The sequence below is a fragment of the Hippoglossus stenolepis genome, chromosome 10 (assembly GCF_022539355.2).
Source record: "Hippoglossus stenolepis isolate QCI-W04-F060 chromosome 10, HSTE1.2, whole genome shotgun sequence".
Taxonomy (NCBI): domain Eukaryota; kingdom Metazoa; phylum Chordata; class Actinopteri; order Pleuronectiformes; family Pleuronectidae; genus Hippoglossus; species Hippoglossus stenolepis.
In genome coordinates, this window is record NC_061492.1 from 6146531 (window position 1) to 6152063 (window position 5533).

Below are 5533 nucleotides of genomic sequence, written 5' to 3' on the forward strand. Positions count from 1 at the left end.
GGGAGAGGGAGAGGGAGAGAGTGCAGAGAGAGAGTGGGGGTGGGGGTGGGGGGGGAGAGGGGCTACGCCTCCCTGCACGCTGGAGATAATGGGGCCCTGGCCGCGCGCGTTGACTGAGATATGGGTCGCCCTCTCCAAACGGGGGCCCTGCTGGCTTCCCTCCAGCCTTATCGTGTGACGTGCAGGGGAACCAGGCTGTCTGCTCCGGGCTCCAGGCTCCAGGAGGAGAGGAGCGGTGTGTGTATACGTGCAGCCCTATAGACTGGGACCAGATCCAGGTCTGCAGCCACCACAGGAGGAGAAAAGGACCGTATAGTGTCACTTCTGCTGCCCCACTCCCCCATCTAGCGGTGGAGAGGGTCAGAGTCAACAAGGGATTTCACCCTGTTACATAAATATCCTCGGAGACTGTGAGGCTGCTCTTATTATATCTCCTTTATAGAAGATTTTAAATCAATTTCAAACACACTGAATTGATCTCAGCGGTTAAAAAACAAATATTTAAAGTATTTTCCCATCATTTTTTACTTTATTCTTTCACTCCCACATCCTGAGAACAAGCTAAAAATATGTTGCACCTGCACCAGACATCCAGCAGGTGGTGCTCGTGTTGCAGATATGTTCTCTGGTTGGTCCAGGAATCTTCTGCATCTGTAAATCCACTGGTGATGGTGGGAGCAAGAAAAGATTTAGATTTATGAATGAGTCAATGTTGAATCACCTCTACTGCCCAAATCCCAGGACTTAGTTTTAAAAGTGTGTGCATGTGTGTGGGTGTGTGTGAAAACAATGTAATAAAACACATGAATGTTTCTGGTTTAAAAGAGAAGTAAATTTGGCTCAGCAGGTGGAGCAGGTCGTCTACTAACCAGAAGGTCATCAATCCTTGGATCCTCATTCCACCTCAGGCAGGACACTAGACCCCTGAATTTTCCCCCATTATGTGAATTAGGTGAAATGGAAGTTTTAAGTGTTGAGTCGTCGTTAACAAAGGCAAACAATAGAATGGTTTCAACTGCAGTTCAGTGACTCTGCGGTGTTTCAAGACGTATTCAGTTGCTGTGGAAACAAGTGTTAGGGTTGTGCAGCGTAAAAGGTTCAGACGTGAGTTCATTGTGTTTATCAGAACATGCATCCTTTATGCATCCTAAGCTGTTAATGTGGGGGTGTATGGGCCTTCTGTTGTCCACATACTGCACATCCTCATCACTGTGGAGACAAGGAACAGATATTCAAACTATCCAAACTCTCCTGAGCTCTGTGGAACCTGAACTAAAACCTGCGAGTGTAATTAGAGTTCAACCTTTGTGATCAAACTGGCAGGCGCCTCTGTGCCAGGCCCAAGCTCCGGCTCAGGCCCTGCAGCTTCTCAGGATTTGGGAGAAGTTTTGGGAGAAGGTGCAGAAGGGAGACACGAACATTGTTTCTGATGGGTGTGTATTGTCTGAGGACTTAGGAGAACGCTGTGGAAAATGGGAAGAGGCTGAGCAGATTTGGGATTCCAGCGAGCGTGAATGAGGAGGATTTTTTAAGCCTCTCCCGGGGAAAACAAACGCCTCATTTTTCTCTGCGTCTCCTGCTCGCTTCATGAACATCACATCCACTTCCATCTCCCGGTCCCTCTGGCCATTGCAACTGCAAACGTGCACGCTCGCAAATACAGAAGCCCCAAGTAGGCAAAAATACACACAAGCAGTGCGTGGGAGGGGAGGGAGGATTTTGGAAAAGAAACGCAGCCTCCCTTGTGGGTGTGTGCCATGATATCATGATAAGCACTGCTGACAGATGAGGGTCAGGCATGTTTTGGTGCTGACATATCAAAAAAAAATTAAAAAATGATTTCCTCCCTCGACAAACAAGCAGCAAAGGGAGGCAGCGAGCTCGGCTTCAATCTGATAACGATTGTGTCGTTTCACGCACAAAAAACACATCAGTTCCATACGTGACGAGAAACCAAACATGGCGTGTGTGTCTGTGGGAGGGTTAGCATATGTGTGCGAGCGCCTCTGAGCACAACATGCGCTTGTGTGGGTTCCTGTGGGCACACACAGAAACCATTTGGGCCTTTTCTTGATGTGTGTGTGTGTGTGTGTGTGTGTGTGTGTGTGTGCGTGTGTGTGTGTGTGTGTGTGTGCGTGTGCGTGTGTGAGAGTCAGTGCACACACACACTCTGACTCGGAGCCCTCTCAGCCCTTGGGGCCAGCTCAGCACTTGGCGTCTTATCTCCCTCTCAGAACCTCGTCATGAATAAACATTGCCGGGAAAAGAAATGACCCAAAATGAAAATAAGCGAGCGGAATTTGGAGGAGGAGGGTGTAAATCCTCAGCAGGGGAGGGAGGAAGGGGTGATGAGAAAGTGAATGGATAAGAGAGAGAGAAGGGGAGAAAGGGGGAGGGGGACTCAAAGTGGTGAGCTGAAAGGCAAACGGAGGCCTGGAGGAGGTGCAGTATAAAGAGTATCCTCCATGCTGGAATGCCCTCAGTGCGTTGGGCCAGAAAAACGCCAAAGTGTTTCACTTCTTCTTATCCTCTCGCTCTTCCTCTGCTCGCTGTCTCACCTGCCTCTGCCCGTCGCTGTGGGTTTTATAATGTCAGTCCTGCCTCTGTGGGCAACTGCAGATGGTTTTGTATTCACTCTCGTGTCTGTGTGTGGGTGCGTGTGTGTGTGTGTGTGTGTGTGGGAGCTGCAGATTTCTGTGCTTGTAATGAGCCGTTTCACTGAAGTACATCAAAAAGACAATGTGTCTCTCTGACCCTCTTTTTTATACCTCGTCCACACCTCCTCTGTCCCCTCATCTTTTCCTTTTTGTCCTTCTTCCTCTTCGTCTCCTTCGTCTTTGCACGTTCGCTCCGTGGCGCCGGGATAACTGCCGCGACACCAGACATGAATAATGGAAGGCCAAACGCTTGGTCTCCTCCTGAACCCGTCTTTAAATGCCGCTCTCTTAATCCCCCCCCCTGTCTTTTTTAAGCATGCACAGAATAAATGCACATCACTTCTGCGGCTGTAAATCCACGGGGGCGAATAATGAGGGCCATGCGGCGGGAATGTGCAAAGCGCCGGCCTCATTAGTTAAACACCTACCGTCGCTGGGCCGCCACCGCAAACGTCCACACTAATGGAGTTGCATTTCTACTTTCCTCCGTCTCTCCCCCCCCACCCCCCTCTCTCTCCCTCACACACCATCACCATGATATCAGCGCCCTCCACCTCTTGGTGCTGGATCAAGTTGGCATCAGATGTGACAACGTGTTAATTGGTCGCTGCTATGCAGGTCAGTGAGAATCGTGGTGAAGCCAGTGATCCATTCACAGGCCCGACTGGGAGTCACAGCGGAGTGGCAGCTCTTTTATTTCTCTCTTTCGCCCAGAAAGCCGCTTGAAACGTTTCCTCTCCCCCCATTCATGCAGCCACTTCTGTTCTCTCGCTTCCATTTCTCTTTCTGTTACTGATTCCTTACAGTTGCTCATTTCTTCCATTCATCCCCGTTTAGCTTTTCCCACCTTCATTCATACACGTTTATTACTCCTTGGTTCCTGCTGCTCGGTTCATACATCTAAACACCCACTGCCCTTTCCTTGTTTTTATTCCCTCCTGCATTTCTCTTTAAATCTATCCCCTTCATTTCTCTCGTTCCCTCCTTGTGCCATACATTTGTTTCCTCATCCCCTCATTTGTTCCTCCCACTCCTTCCTCTCTTGTCCCTTTTGCCTCAACGTTTTTCTTTCCCTTCATTTGTTCCATCATCCCTCTTTAATTCTCGCCCATGCATCCATGTCATACTTCGTGCATCACACTTTTGATCATTATTTCGTCGGTGCGCCACATCCATCTCCTCTCTTCTTCTTCTCATCTTCTTCCTTTTCTTCAGAACTGGTTTCCTTCCCATCCTTCCTCCTTGTGCTATATGCTTTCTCTTTGTCTCTGCAGCTCACCAATACCCTCATTCACTAGTCCTGATGTGATGCCTACACGGAAAATAAATATCCCCCAAAAAAAGTGCGACGCATTTAGTTATATTCAAATGCAATCTTTGTCTCAGCTCCTCTGCTCGCAGCTGATATGAAATGGGATGGATCCCAGGCATGAGCACAGATGAGCGCGGTGCCGCAGCGCTTTCATTTACTCATTACATCGACGCTCCCAGGCCGACTGATTTAGACTGGATTAACGATGAGACTGTCTTTTCTTTAATTTCATACTTAATTTTTTTGCTCATTGGGATGAACACTTGTGCAAGCTTCAGTATACGTGCATGCTTTTTTCTTTGCAGATTTGATGAAGCGTAGCGTTTGTTTGTGACAGGGCAACTTTGCTTTGCAGCTTTGCTTTGCAACATTGCAGACTTGGCTAAATGTTTGTGTTTTTTTTGGGGGTATATTTAAAGCATAAATATCCCTCAGCATCTTAACTGTGGGGATGTGAGGAGTGAAAGTGGGTCAGACGGGTTGTGAGAGAACGTGATCCTCTGCCAAGAGCTTCCACAGAAAACTCTGACACATCTGACAGTTTTTATTATTCCGGCAAGGGGGGGGGTGTTGTATTTATGAAATTTGAGAAGATGAACAGGAGCAGAGGTACGACGGTGCAGAGGGACAGAGGTGATCATGTTTCATGAGAGATCATTATCGATGCGTGACAGGACACAACATACTAAAGCAGATGGTTGTATGTGCACAAACACACACACACACACACACACACACACACACACACACACACACATACACAACCGCACAATATCTTGAATCCACCTTCGAGAGGGTTTAGAGATGAGGGGGCAGTGAAGGAGAACAGACAGTATTGTACTGTATACAGGGTTCCCGGAAATACATGAAAGGGTAACACACACACACACACACACACACACACACACACACACACACACACACACACACACGCAGTCGTGTCTCCATGACTACAAGGGACATTACATTGACTTACATTGATTTCTTGGAGGCTTGTAACCTTTACCATAGTAACTACTAACCCTTGTCCTAACCTGAACCGAAACCTAACCTTAAAACATGTCTTCTCCTTAAAATTTTATGACTTACTCGCTTTTTGTCCCCATGATGAAGACAAATCCCCATAAAAGCGTAGTATAAATACAAACCATTAACCACTTAACGTGCCTGTACACACACACACATGCATTTATGTACACACACAGAGTCGCACACATGTACACGCACAGAGTCGCAGACCCAATTAGTCTGGTCTGATAACTGTGTCAGTGTGTTACTACCCATGGCTGCGCCTGTAGGGTATTGAAGCCACGTACTGTAAAGTCTTACTCATGCATGTGTAAGGCCACAGCCACATCAGCCCACTCATGCTCAAATACCCTGCACCGATCTCTGCATGTAGACAAATAGCGTGAGGGCAAAAGGAGGGACGGGAGTGTGTGTCTGTGTATGCAGATCTTTACATGATTCTGTGTGTGTGTGTGTGTGTAGGAGGATGTTTGTCTTCATATATAATACATCTTTGAGTGCGTTGTTGTGTACGTTCATGGGGAATATGTGTCCA